The sequence below is a fragment of the Manacus candei genome, unplaced genomic scaffold (assembly GCF_025592945.1).
Source record: "Manacus candei isolate 608988 ecotype Guabito, Panama unplaced genomic scaffold, ASM2559294v1 h1tg000046l, whole genome shotgun sequence".
Classification (NCBI taxonomy): domain Eukaryota; kingdom Metazoa; phylum Chordata; class Aves; order Passeriformes; family Pipridae; genus Manacus; species Manacus candei.
The window spans coordinates 8836180-8848414 of record NW_026138094.1 but is presented as its reverse complement, the minus strand read 5'-3'; the positions used below and the strand labels follow the sequence as shown (position 1 = coordinate 8848414).

The 12235-nt window shown below is 61.4% G+C and overlaps 1 long non-coding RNA gene and 1 other non-coding gene across 4 annotated transcripts in view; both read left to right on the top strand.

Annotated features, from left to right (window-relative positions):
* Positions 1-66: 66 nt before the first annotated feature.
* On the top strand, positions 67-139 carry TRNAR-UCG (transfer RNA arginine (anticodon UCG)). Its single transcript has one exon. It is a non-coding gene; the product is annotated as a tRNA-Arg (tRNA).
* A 2493-nt stretch (positions 140-2632) lies between these two features.
* LOC127475135 (uncharacterized) overlaps positions 2633-12235 on the top strand; it is a 43609-nt gene continuing 34006 nt past the window's right edge. For 2 of the 3 annotated variants that reach the window (XR_007906100.1, XR_007906101.1), the window contains exons 1-3: positions 2633-3622; positions 4427-4915; positions 10840-11089. This is a non-coding gene — a long non-coding RNA (uncharacterized LOC127475135). The remainder of the gene's footprint in view (positions 3623-4426; positions 4916-10839; positions 11090-12235) is intronic. The other variant, XR_007906102.1, reaches the window with a different exon arrangement.

Sequence of the window (12235 nt, the reverse complement as noted above, 5' to 3'; positions counted from 1 at the left end):
CCCGCTCCCGGCCCGGCCCGCCCGGGATTCCTTGAGTAGGGCACGCGGGAAGGCGGGAGTGGAGGCGGCCGCGTGGCCTAATGGATAAGGCGTCTGACTTCGGATCAGAAGATTGCAGGTTCGAGTCCTGCCGCGGTCGTGAGGCAGCGCCGCACTGGTGCTGATTCTTTTGCTCCTTCATTCTGTGCCGTGGCCCCGCGGCTGCTGCGCCGCCGGTACTGGGGTCGCTGCACCCGCCGGTCAGCGTTTTGCTCCTGTGTTCAACCGGAGCGCAGAAAAAGCGGGGAGCGGCTGCTGGGACCACGAGTCGGGCAGGGCGGCCCCAGGTATCAGCCCTCGGCAGGGGTAGGAGGGGAGCACTCTGTCATCTGAGTTCTGCGGACACACGAGCTCCATCCATTTCCTCCGCCCCGCGCCCAGGGTGATGGGATCAGCACCCACCGCCCTCGTCCCTGTCATCCTGGGAGCCCCGAGCCTCACGGGTGGGTTGGGAACAGCGTGGGGACCGGAGTCTGTGGAGCCAGAAGTGAGAGCTGGGCACGAGGTGTACGTGGGAACATCTCGGCCGCTGGGGATGGAGCAGTCTCTGGAGAGGCAAGGATGAGCACTGGCTGTGGGGTAATGGGCTGTAGGGTGCAGGGAATGGATGTATGGCACGGGGAAGGGGATGTAGTGTGCAGGGAATGGGATGTAGGGTGCAAAGAATGGAGTGTGAGGAATAGGATGCAGGGTATGGGTTGCACAGTTCAGGGGAAAGGCCAAAGGTGCAGGTAATGGGATTAGGATGCAGGGTATGGGTTGCACAGTTCAGGGGAAAGGCCACAGGTGCGGGTAATGGGATTAGGGTGCAGGGAATGGGATGCCAGAATCATGGAAAAGGCCACAGGCTGCAAGGAATGGGATGTAAGATGTAGGGAATGGATGCAGGGTGCAGGGGTTGGGAAAAAGGTCACAGGTGCAGGGTAGGGATTGCAGGGTGCAAGAAATGGGATGTGGGATGCAAGGAATGGGATGTAGGGTTCACAGAAAAGGCCACAAGTGCAGGGAATGGGATGCAGAGTGCAGAACAGGGGATGCAGGCTGCAAGGAATGAGATATAGGGTGCAAGGAATGGGATGTAAGAGGTAGGGAATGGATGCAGGGTACAGGGGACAGGATGCAGGTATTGGGGAAAAGGCCACAAGTGCAGGGAATGGGATGCAGCGTGCAGGGCAGGCATTTCAGGGTGCAAGGAAAGGGGTGCAGATTGCCAGGGAAGGGAAATAGGAGGTGCCGAGGTCAGAGCAGGTGAGTGCAGGCTCCCTGGGCCCCGCAGGAGCTGTTCTGGCCGGGAAGGTGGCTCCTGGCAGAGCGCAGCTCGGCCTTGGCATTGCCGGGCGCTGTGCCGAGCCGGGCCAGACCGAGCCGAGCCGTGCCGGGCCGTGCCGAGCCGCCAGGTGGCGCTGCGGCCCCGCCGGTGCCGCCCGGGCCGGGCCGGGCCGGTCCCCGCGGGGCCGTCGGGGCGCGGACACCGCTCCGGTCCCGTCCCGCTCCGCGCTCCCCACGGGGCACCGGGCAGGGGCACCGGGCACTGTGACCTCCCCTTCGCCCCTCCCGGCCCCTGCGGAACTCCAAACCCGGAGTGCGGCTCCTCCCCAGTGCTCCAGCTTCACACCACCCTCTCCTTGTGGGTGCAGGACTGGGGGAGATGGAGGGTGAGGAGCTGCAGCACCCCGTTCTCTGCAAAGGCAGAGCGGGCATGGGCGCGGTGTGGAATGTGAGAAACGCATACACACATGCACAGCGAGATCCTGCGTTCTGCGGCTTTGAATGCGTTTCACGGCCCCCCCGGCGCACCCCAAAGTACCTGCTGGCCCCCAGCCTGAGATTCGATGGGGGGTTGTGCTTCACCCTATTTCACCTGGCAGCGGAAGGTACCCGCTGCCTGAGCCTGGCAGGAGCCGGCCCCGCAGGGGATGCCTGTCCTCGGCCACCTCCATACCGGGAACTTAAGGTTTCCCGGTCCTTCGGCAGGAGTTTGGGGGCGCACGGGGTGCAGAGCCGGCAAGAGGGATGCTCCAATGCTGCGGGTGCTCTGGTCAGGAGGGAAAAGCCATGAGCTGCCCTGGGACGAAGCGAGGAAGTGTTTGGGAACCCCCGGCTACAGGGTAGCTCTGGGGAAGGACCTCGATGCACTTGTTCTCCCTTCGGTTGCATTATATTAACACCGATTTCTCTTATTTGGGGTCTTTTATCTACTTATTTTTATCGTGGTCGCGAAAAATTAAATTAAAAAAAAATCCAAGCCCGCTGCATCACAAAAATTCCCCCTCTCTCCAAAGCGGAAATAAAAAAAATTTAATTCTCCTCGAAATGCTTCTCGCGGCAGTGCCCTGGGGAGGGTTGATGACAACGAGCTCCGCTGCATTGTCCACAGGCAGGACCGGGCCAGTGCTGCCTATGGTTCACCCGGGTACAAGCAGAGAAGGAGGTTCGAAAAGGCATAGCACCACTGTATTAAAAAAAACCACCGCTGTAAACAACCCGAAATAACCTCAAAAATCCACCGTTTCAGCAGAGATGGCTGCAATGCATAAGTCGAAATGTGGTGTGTATAGTCTTTTTTTTTTTTTTTCTTTCCTAGGCTTTTTGTTTTTCTGTCTGTCTGTCGGGGAAGCATCCCCGTCCCGGTGCGCCCCGTCGGGGTCGGGACGGGAGGTGGGAGATGCGACTTCTCCCCCACTTCTTGGAGACCCCACTCCCCGCCGGGAACTCGATGCTGTCGGTCGGATAATGGGGCGGTGGGACTTTGTTTAACCCCGCTGCCCCCGGGGCCAGGGGTCAAGGGCTTCCTCTTCCCCCGGGACATGGTAGAGAGGCCGTCGGTCACAACAGGAGGACCGCGGCGGGGAGGGGGATGTGACGGCCGCAATGTTCCCCCCGCCCCGCCGCGGCCCTCACGTGCGATCGGCGTTGGACCCCGTAAACCTCCATGTCTCCCCGGCGTCGAGAGGTTGAGGAAGGCTCCAGGTGGGTGTTTTGGGGGAACAAGAGGCGGTCAAACATCAACACGGGACAGAGGGGCATGCGAAGAAGCGGCCCCTGCCCTACAGCAACCCCGGCTCTGCCTTCCCCTCCCAGCTGGAGCAGGACGTTTTTACCGGAGTGCCGGTTTTATCGGAGTTTCACCCCCTCCCTCCACAGGCAGAGATACCTCAGCTGCCCCCCCGGAGCCAAGAAACGGGAGAGAAACGGGCAATTTTTATAGGTGACGTACGGGCTTACGTGAGAATCCGTGCCCAGCACTGCTCTTTCAGTTTTTTTCTCCTGAAATAACCCTTCCGTGCAGCTCGCACCCCCCTATTCCAGCTCGCACCCCCTTTTCCAGGCTGGGGGGAAATCGGGAGAGGGAGAAGCGAAAGGGAAAAGAAAAGCATCCCCCAATATCCCGTTTTTTTCCTGCTCGGGCAGCGAGCCCCGGAGCTCCCAAAGTGAGCGGCGAAGAGGGCGACGGGAGACGGGCGGGAGCCGGCTCCTAGGTGGAGGGGTCGAGGGTGGGATGAGAATAGGGGAGGACCGTCCTTTTCGGGATCAAGGGAGAACCAGCGAGGGAAGGAGGCTGGCGGCACCACAGGCATCCGAGGTAAGTCCCTCTCCCTCCCGCAGCGGTGGTACCTCAGCCCAGGCGCTGCTGCGGGGGATGCTTTGAGGGTTCAAAGGAGCCCGATCCCGGGGGATGCCCATCCCCGGGGATGCTCCGTCCCAGCCAACGGGCCGAGCTCTGCGGGGCCCGGGCTGCTTTGGTGGCTGTGGTTTCTGTGGAGCTTGGTGCCGGTTATCCCGGCCCGGGGGCTGCAGGCAGCCCCTGCCCAGCGCCCTGCCCGCTCCCTCGGGGCTGGGCCGGGGTCCCCCCGGGCCGAGCAGCCCACGGAGCCCGCTCCCAGCCCCCGGGGCTCCTCCCGTGCGTGTCTCAATTCGCTCAGGCTTGACTTGGCAATAAGCTCTCTCAATAGGGTGACAATAGAGCCCCGGTGGGACCCGAACAAAGAATTTGAAAGTAGTTAAATTGCAGGACACGTCCATCGCCTGGGTGCTTGAATTAAAAAAAAAAAAAAAAAAAAAAAAAAAAAAAAAAAAAAGAGAGAGAGAGAGAAAGAAAGAAAAAATCGGAGAAAAGAAAAAGGAGAGAGACTTTTCTTTGGGCTGGTGAGAAAATGCTCAGGGTAAAAGTTGGTTTGGCGTCTTCATTTCAGCGACAATGGAGCAGAGCTAATTCAATAGGAAACGCGGGGATTTTTTAATGAAAAGACCGCCGGGGTTACACCGAAGTTAAGCTCTTGTGAATTAATTATTAGGGCAAATAAACTGGGAGGGGGGGGAGAGCTCGGGAGGGAGTGTTGCAATTTCTTAATATTCTCCTTTTCGTGTTTAACGACAATGCCATTAGGTTTTCGACTCTGGGTGAGCAAAAGGATTTCTTACACTCTCTTGGAAGAGGAGAAGACGCGCTTTTTTCCCCCTCTCTTTTTCCTTTTTTTTTCTTTTTTTCTTTTTTTTTTTTTAATGGTGTTAATTGCTTTTAAAATAAAATACGACGGAATTTGGCAACGAGCTACAGTTTCTGCTGGCGGTGGCATTTGCGGTTGTATTTCCTTTCGTGGCAACTCGCAGATGCAAAAAGGAAAATAACGGGGGAATTTAAATACATGAATATAAAGGCGAGGCGGCATGTTCGGCTGTTGCAGATCTCTCGGGCTCGATCGGTTTATTTTTTCCTACATAGAAAACCTGTCTGGGGATCCCTGTGTATTCATCGGGGCGGCGAGAGACTCCTCAGAGCCGCTCCGGGGCATCGGTGGAGTGAATCGGAGATAAAAAATAGGAGCCAGGTTAAACGCAGGAAGGAAGAGGAGGAGAGGTCGGAAGCGAAGTAAAGGTGTGCCAGGAGGGATTGGGGGGGTGGTGGTTGTGTTTTTGGGGGGAGGGCTTTTTTCGCCTTATAGCAGAGGCTGCAGGTGGTGCAGTGTGTGTGTGATTCTGTAGAGGCGGTGAGGACGACAGAGGCGGAGGGGAGCGGAGTGGGGACGCTCCGGCGGTACCTGCGTGCCCTCGCCCCGGTCCCAGCTCGCTGCGGCCGCTGCGCTGCTGCTGTCGGGGAGAACCGGGCTCCGGGGCTCGGCCTGTCCGTCGGGGAGAACATTGGCACGGCATGGCACGGGTGGGCCCGAAAAGACTCCAGGAAGGACCCCCTTTCCAGGGCAGGGGCTGCGGCCCGGAGACAGCCCGTGCCCTGGCTCTGCCCGACGGCCACAGGCGGGCCGTACCATGCCGTGCTGTGCCGTGCCGTGCCGTGCCGGACACTCGCGGGTCAGTTCAGCATTTGGACAGCGGTGCGGGGCCGGGGTGGTGGCCGCGGGGCCCTGGGAGATGCCCGGGGCAGCGGAGGGCAGGGGCGGCCGCAGCCCTTTCCCTGTCCGCCGTGACTGGGGGCTGTTCCTCAAGGGAAGGGGGCACCGCCGAGAGGGGGTCGGGCTGCGGGGGGGAGCCCAGCCCTGGCTCTCTCTCCGGAGAAGTGCACCCCAGAGCCGGGGCCAGTGGGGTGCCCGGCGGGGCGGCCAGGTAAGCCACAGCAGCCCCGCGGGAGTGGGTGGCAGAGGGGCTCACCGCGGGTAGGGAGGGGGTACACGACCCCCCTCCCCCGGGCAGCCCCGTCCTCGGCGGGTAATTAAGGGGTGAGGCGGAGGGGCTGCGCTTTCTGCTCGGCGGAGCCTGCCAGCCACCAGCCCCCGCCGCCACCGCCGCCTTCCTCCCGTCCTCCTCCTCTCCCCCTCCCTCCCCCCGCCTCCTCCCCTCCCCCTCTCCCTCCTCCTCCTCCTCTCCGCCATGGTTGGAGTGAATAGGCGGCTGCCGGGCTGACGTCAGTGCGGGCAGAGCCTGCCGGCGGCGGCAGCTCCCGGCCAGCGACCAGAGCCGGCACCGGCAGCAGCCGGGAAGACACACGGAGCGCGGGCAGAGCCGCCTCCACCACCCCCGCCGACCCGCGCCCGGGGCTGGGGGCTGCGGGGGACACCGCTCGGCCGGGAGCAGCCTTGCCCGCCCCTCCGCCCGCCCCGGGGAGGGGAATGGCCCCGCCGCCCGCTTCGCCCGGGAACCGCCGTCCTGCCCTCCGCACGGCAGCAGAGTGAGTGTCGCGGCCGGGCATCGCCGCTTCGGCGGGGCGGCCCCGGGGAGGCGGGAGGGCGCCAGGGGAGACGTTTGCTCCGGGGGGGGACACACCAGCTGCCGGAGGGGGAGGAGGGAGTCAGGGAGAAAGGGAGGGGGGAGACGAAGTTGGGTCGGTCCCCACCGGAAAGTTGGGCGCCTTCAGGTGCCGGCACCACGCAGGACCGAGACCGCCCCGCGCCGCACCGTGGCCCGGGCTCACCCTTCACGGGGGACCTTTTGCTGCCGGAGACGCGTTTGCTCCGGCAGCCTCTCCCCATCTGCCCGGGACATTGGAGCTGGACAGCAGGGCCCGGGGAGGGCTGAGTCCCGACGGGGCGGAGGGGAGCCCGGGCCGAGCACTGCCGGGGTGCTGCCGAGTTGCCCCCAAATCTCTCCGTTCGCCGGCCGGAGAAGCTGCATCGTATAAAACGCTTTTATGAGGCCGAGCCTCCCTGGGCATTCAGGCTTTAGGCCGTGGGAGAAATCTCGGGTTCCCGGGGAAGTTCTTCCTCCCGATGCAGCGGGTACTGCTGCTGGGCCTGTTTTTCGGGGGGAGGAGGGGGGCACAGGGGCGTCCCGCTCCCCTGCTTGGATTTACCGCCGAGGAGCAGCAGCGTGGCTACCGCTACTCGTGTACAGCTTCTGATGCTGGAGGATTTATTTCATTTTTCATTTGCTGTATCCCTTTTCTTTGCTTTTTTTAAAAAATACATTTTATTTTATTTCATCCCTGCTTATTATTTTTTAATTTTCTTTCTTTCTTTTTTTTTGTTTTCTTTTTTTCTTTTTTAATTTTTTTTTCCTCACATTAATTCTTCCCTTCTGCTCCCTGCCTTCCCGTGAATAATTATTTCCTTGGGGTTTGTTGTTTGTTTTTTGTGTTTTGTTTTGCTTTTTTTTTTTCCCGTATCACCCTGGAAGTGAAACGCGTTTTAGGCCTCAGCCTTAAGGAAACCCGAATCATAGCAGTGCAGGTGGCCTGAGAGCCCGTACCTGGCCGGATCCCCTCGACGTGCCTCCACCCCCGGCCCTCGGCCGCGCAGCACCTCGCCCCGCCGAGTGAGGAGGGTCCGGGACAGTCCCCGCCTGGGCCTCGGCCCCGACGGCCGGAGAGAAAAGAGCAGCCGGGGGTGAGACGCCGCCACTTTGCCTTTTCGGCGCCGGGGCTTGCTCAGAGGCGGCTTTTAATTGCTAAGCAAAGCGACGCGTTTCCCTCACGCCCGTCGGGAGCTGCCGCTTCTTTGCCAAGCCCCGATGGTGGGGAGAAAAGAAAAAAAACAAACAAAAGAAGCACAACCCCAAAAAACAATTAGGAGAAGATGCAGCTCGAGGCGGCGAGGCGCGGGGGGTTACTCCAGGTTGGCTAAAAATAACTTCTCCTAATTAAAGAAAAGTGACGTCAGACGTGCAGGACGTAGAAGAGGGGAAGGCAGCGGACTCTTTACTGGGCGATCACGTTAAATAATTCAGGGGCGGCCCGGTGACCGGGCTCTTCCGAGGTGCGGCCGACGGGGCCTCTTGCCTTGCCCGGCGCGGGGTCAGGGGAGGAGGGAGCGGGCGGCGGGACCGTCCTGCCCGCGGGTGGACGCGGAAGGCCCGCGGGGCCCCGGGGCCGGTGCAGCACCATGGCCAGAGCCACGCCGGCACCGCCGCCCCTCCCCGTCCCGTCGGGCCGCGAGGGTTGTTTCCTCTCGTGAGTGCGTGCAGAGGAAGGACGGTCCCGCGGCCCCGGTGGGCGGCTCGGGTGAGGCAGGAGGCGGACTGGCTCCGGTCGATGCCCGCTGCAGCCACCGGAGCTCCGGAGCACGGGCAGCCCTCGCTGATTCCTCCCCAAGATGCTCGCTAGTGCTTTGCCCTGTGCCAAGGAGCCATTTTGTAGGCATCCTGCTAAAACTGTACCAAAAAAGAGTCCCAACCTCTCCTTCCCCCTCCGCAAAAAGAACCCTAAACCCAACAAAATAGCAAAAAAACCACAAAAAACCCCCAACAAAAACAAACAAAATCCCCCAAACAAACAAAAAAACCCAAACCCAGAACCCGAAGCCTAAAACGAACCAAAATACTCCGAGTGCCAGGTATTTTCTCCTAGGTGCTGGGGCTCTTCCTGCACGGAGAGGGTCAAGGCGAGAGCTCCGAGCAGATCAAGGCATTGCCGGAAAGGATAAGGGAAAAAATATTATCCTATATATTTCTCCCAAGAAAATCACCTCCTTTGAGCGGCAGAGAGAGGGGATCCCGTCTCCAGCCCCGAGCAGCCCGGCGAGGTGCGGTGGTTCACCCGCAGCATCCTCGCCTGAGCGATACGGCGTCCCAGGGTTTCGGCGCGGCGGGCGGGAGACCTTGCACGGCGGCAGCCGGGCAGAGCTGCGGCTTAGCAGGGCTGGCTCTGCCCTCCCGGGCCCCCTCGCCGCTGCCGCAGGGGCGGCGGGGCTGGAGAGGGGCCTCATCGCAGCCAGAACGGCCCCGGGAGCGGGAGAAGCTGCCGGCGGCGCCCCAAACTGCTCCCCGCCACCGCGGTGAGTACGGGGGCCTCCTCCATGGGGGGAAACCGAGGCCGGCCCCTGGGCCCCGTGCCCGCTCGTACCGTCCCTGCGCCCCCGGGCCGCCCTCGGAGGTGGTGGGGTGGATGAGCGCCTTCCCCCGCCCCAGCCGCGAGCACACCGACAGCGACCACCCTAACAGCGAAACCCATAAATTAAGAGAAAACCCAAGGCCCGAAAATTAAGCAGATCCGATTCGTGGCAATTTTTTCCCCCCTGTCTCCGGGGCAGATTAAAATAAACCGCGGCCAAACCCCCTCCCGAGCGCCTCCGGGCCGCGGGGAAGGCAGTGAAGGGTTGGGAACGGAGAAAATATTTCTCCCCACCTTCCCCAGCCCCGTGGGGGCGGCCGGAGCACCCCCGAGCCCGTTTCTCGTTAGGCAGGAGGCAGGAGGGAACCTGCAGTTCCCGGGAGCCGGGCAGGGGCGGCCGGGCTCGCCTGGGCGCCGGGAGCAACACCGGCTCGCGAAGGGCTGGCAGCCCTCGTCCTTTAGCTTTTAGCCTGATTGAGATAGTAGATTTTATTTATTTAATTTTTAATTTTTTTTTTTTTTAAGGGGATGGCGGGGAGGGGGAGGGCGAAGAGAGGCAGAAATAAATAACCCGAGCAGAGCTCGCCGGGAGCCGGCGGGACCGGCAGGCAGCGCTCTGCCGCGGCTGCTCCCGCCGCGATCGCTTCGTTTCGCGGATCCCTCGTTTTGTAGCAGGTCACATTTTACTCTCGTCTGGGATTTAAAGGAAGGCGATGTTCAGAAGCAGCGATGGTTGCAATTTTTTTTTTTTTTTTTTTTTTTTAATGAGGAGTAGGTCAGTTAAGCACCCCAGATAATCATATTTACCTCCTGGCATTTTAGTCTGATTATTGATGCTGTTATTATTTGTACGTGCCAAATTCGCCGCTACACGCGTATCGCGCTATGAATCTGTGCGGGAAATAGCAGACCGTGGAGGGGAAATAATTAAAACGGAGGGGAAACGAGGAGCAGAGAAGATCGGTGGGGGATCGCGGGTGCGTCCCCAGCCCCCGGGACACGTCTCGGGACGGGCGGGCCCCGCGTTTGGCTGCGCGAAAAGGGGCCCTTCGGGCTGCCCCCAGGTGCGGAGACCGGACGGGGAGGGCATTGTTTGGGGAGGAGAAGGTGTGAGGGAGGTGCGCTGAACGTGCGGGCAGAGGAGGGGGGACCATGGCGGGGAGAGGGAAAAATGGGAAAAGGGAGAAGTAAAGGGGTCGGGAATAGGAAAAGAAAATGGATGGAAAGAGAAAAGGTGGGGAGAAAGGAAAGGCCAGGGAAAGAGAGAGCGCAAATGGGAGAGGGGAAGGGGAGAAGAAAAAGAGAGAGAGGGGAAAGGGAGAGGGAGATCTGAAAGGGAGACAGAGGAAAGAGAGAGAGGGGAGTGCCTAGGATAGGGAGAGGGAAGTTAGTTGCGGTGCAGGGCCATGCAGGGGTGGGTGCTGCCCGCCTCTCCCGCTCCGCTGCCGGCCCTGCGGAGCTGCTGCGGGGGCACGGAGGGGCGGGAGGAGGCGGGGGGTGCAGAGCGACCCTCGGCGCAGCCCCCGGCAGAGGCCGGGCGGGAGGAGAGCGGCCGGTCCCGCCCGGTGCCGTGTCGTGCCGAGCGGTGCCGAGCCCGCCCCGTCCCATCCCATCCCACCCCGAGCCGCTGGAAAGCCCATCCCGTCCTGGAAAGCGCGGGAAAGGGGGCGCTGATTTAAATGAGGGCCCGGGGATTGGCTGGGCGCGGCGTGACGTCACTTCCCAAAGGGGGCGATTACCATGCGAGGGGAGTAGAAGTTGGGCAGCGGGGCGGGAGCGCGAGTGGCGCTCGCCGGGCCGGGCCGGCGGGATGGGCACCGACGGGCTCGGATCGGCCCCCGCGACCCTGCCCTGCCCTGCCCTGCCTTGCTTTGCCTTACCCTGCCTGGCTCCGCTTGGCTCGGCTCCGCTCAGCGCAGCCCGACCTGTCTCGGTACGGCGCGGTTCGGCTCTGAGCCCCCGTGGCTCTGCCCCGCTTCTCGTTCTCTCCGCTTCGTATTTATCTTTCTCTCTCTCTCTTTCTCTCTCTCTTTTTTTTTTTTTTTTTTTTTTTATTTTAATGTGTGTGTGGTTCCCGGTGGCAGCTCCCGGCCGCCCTGCCCCGGCCGTGCCCGCATCCTGGAGCGGACGGACGGACGGACGGACAGATGGCCGGCATCCCCGACGGAGGGATGTTTCTGTCTTTGGTTATCTAGCTGTATGAGTGTTGTGGAGCCATCATAAAGCTAGATAACCGAAAGTAGAAATGACTTCCAGACCTACTCGCCCGGGGGAAGCGGCCGCACCAGGACCGGCGGTGCAGAGACGGCCCGACTCGCAGCCTTGGGGCTCCAGGTAAGGGCTGCGGCTCCGCGACCTTCCCGTCGGGCCGCTCCGGGCAGCCCGGGGCTCCGCGGCAGCAGGCGGGAGGGACGGGGACAGGGGGACGAACCCTGCGCCAATTCTTCCATTGCCAAAGAAACCTGGGGTTTAACTGTCGGTTAAACGCACCTCGAAATTCACTCCTCGGCTGCGGGGTGTTGCGGCTCTGGGAGGATGGAGAGAGAGCGAGCGCCCTCCCCCAAAAAATCCTCCCCCTATCCCAGCCTACAGGTCAGACCTCGAAAACCCGCAGCTTTTGGGTATTTACCCTTCTCTCTCTCCTTCTCTTTTTTTTTTCGGCTTTGGATTTGATCCTGGCCTCCCTTTGGAAGGTCAAGTTAGTGATAATGTGACCACTTTTCTTGCGCAGTGGCTGTTGCTTTTGTCCGTAGCTGCAGGGATATGCCCAGAGAAGGGGTCCCGCTGCTGGGTGCACTCCTCCGGCGTGCAGCCGCCCGGCCCAGGGGCTTCTTTGGGAGCCCAGCGCTTGGCAAGGGACAAAGCCTCCCTCACCTTCGCTGAGAGCCCCAGAAGTTGAAACATAATGTGTATTACAATGTCTGGCAAATAATAATAATAAAAAAAAGGGGGGGGGAGGGAAAAAGAAAAGAAAAGAAAAGCAATTGGCACATCTGCATTCCGTTCCCATGGCGACAGAAAGCACCGCGCTCTCTGCCGAGCCTCCCCGGCACGTTTTCCCAGCTGGCGTGGGGCGAGCGCCCCTGGCCGGGGTCGGGGTCCCCCGGGGCCCCCCGGCACCCTGGGGCAGGCCAGGAGGCATCACCACCAGCCCCTGGCCCGGCTCTGGCAGTTCGCATCCCGCAGGGATGATCCCCGCGCTGCCGCCAACCCTCGCGGGCCGTGACAGCTCCGGGAAGGCTGCAGAGAAAAATCTTCCCGTGGCTGCGGTTACCAGTGGGCTGTTTGCTGGCTCTCTGCCCCCCAGGAGATGCTGCGGGAGACTGGGGAGGGCTTGGGAAGGTGCTGCCGCGCTCCCGCTGCTCGGCGAGGTGGAGCGCGGGTACCCTGCCCCATCCTTTTCTCCGCAGTGGGCATCCCTTGCCGAGGGAGAAGGTAGCACAGCAGGGCCGAGCCACCCGTGCCCACCGGCGTGCAGGG